We start from the raw sequence: 1,756 nt of genomic DNA, 5'->3' as shown, positions 1-1,756 counted from the left end.
TGAGCTATGTAAAATTTTAAAAAACCTTAAGTACAGCAATGCCTCTAAAATGTGCCAAAATTATAATCTCCCTTTTGTTTCACTGTAAAGAGGTCAAAGGAATTGTTGGGATATAAAATCATGCTCTGTTGGACTCGATATGTTCCTGATGAAACACATTTTGTCGTCTTTTCACAATGCTGTTGTGGGTTTGTGTCATCTCTCTGAATCATCCACATGTATTCTACTTATCAACGTGTAACCGACATATTTTTTAAACAGGCACTGAACATTTTTGTGACATGACTGATGTAGATTACAAGCAACCTCATCAGTTCCAGCTGTTCACTATTTTAAATTAGTTTTGTACTGTTTTTATTTATTTCGGCTGATAGCTTGTTTCAGTCATTGTTTAGTTTTTTTTTGTTGTAAGACACAAAAATTGTTGTTCATCAGCCTTTAACTTCATATGAGTTAGCATCACGTTAACAGCGTGCTCAGTTGTGGTACATTTTAATCTACAGTTCTGTCTCTGTCTTTGTTTACACAATGACATCTTGCATTAAAAGAAAACTATGGTAACTGCCCTTGAATATCTGTAATTTAAATAGTGCTGCTAGAGAAAGAAATCTAAATGTAACAACTTACAATAAATACTTAATAGATTTTTGCCAAATGTGATTGTGTCTTCTTTTGACCTAAGGTTTCGGGGATTACCAGTAGATATGACTGTCTCTGGAATGTCTCTAAACTGGAACCCAGACCAGACCCACCCACGAATGTTTCGTGGGGGAAAGTTGGTCGGGAACCGCTCAGTTGGTTATGCGGGCTTTATGCAGGGATGGAAAGACGAGTAACAGAGAGACAGACTTGAATTACAATAAAATGACTGGTTGCTGGACTGTCTGCTTGCATGCAGAGGTATTTTTTTGACAGAAACACACCAGACTCATATGAGTTGTTGGAGGGATTGCAAAGTATTTTTGTACATACATTCATTGTCCCCGGAGGATTGTCCCTGCTCGCTTTGATGACTCCCTGACTCTTTGCTACTCCCATTAACAAGCCAAAGTGTTCACGTATCCAATATATCAATATCTGCTTGATTTGCCAAGCAATGCTGTGTGCTGTCAACACACAACTAGCATTGCAGTAAGCCTAGATAGTCAATAACATTAGCTACACCAAACTGAAACATGTTAGAAAATACTGGATAGGACATTAGATTTGGTACCGATGTTCTCCTCAGGATGAACCTTTGATGACCTTTTAGCTTTTTGTCCAATTAAGCCTTCCACATTTGTAACAGCGTGTTAGCATTGCTGTGGTTAGCATTTAGCTAAATGAACCACTGTTCCACAGTCTCACACTTTGCTGGTGTGTTTAGCGCTAATGCCTTAATTAGCCATTCTTTACTTTCAAAAAGAAGAAGGTGTAAATGTCATTCTAAATATAGTGTACATCTCCGGAGAGGAACACTAAAACCTTCATTTGACTCAGCGTGAATCTAAAGATAGAAGCTCAGAAAATATCTGCATTGAATCAAATCTGTAGGGTTTTCTTCAGTTTCAGTAGGCCATAGAGTAAAACTATTCATACAGGGAAGTAGTTCTCCACAGTGTTTCCTTTGCCTTGGGGAAAATGTTTGACTGAAGGAAAAAAAAAGGTCAAGAATCACATGTTGGCCTCAAACAATATGCAGTTTTCTTTGTAAATAGGGATGTGTGGGGATGTTTGGCATTTTTGCAGACTGGGTAAAACCAAAAATATAGAACTT

Source organism: Chelon labrosus (genome assembly GCF_963514085.1).
Source record: "Chelon labrosus genome assembly, chromosome: 15".
In the NCBI taxonomy this organism is placed as follows: domain Eukaryota; kingdom Metazoa; phylum Chordata; class Actinopteri; order Mugiliformes; family Mugilidae; genus Chelon; species Chelon labrosus.
This window is presented reverse-complemented; position numbering follows the sequence as displayed.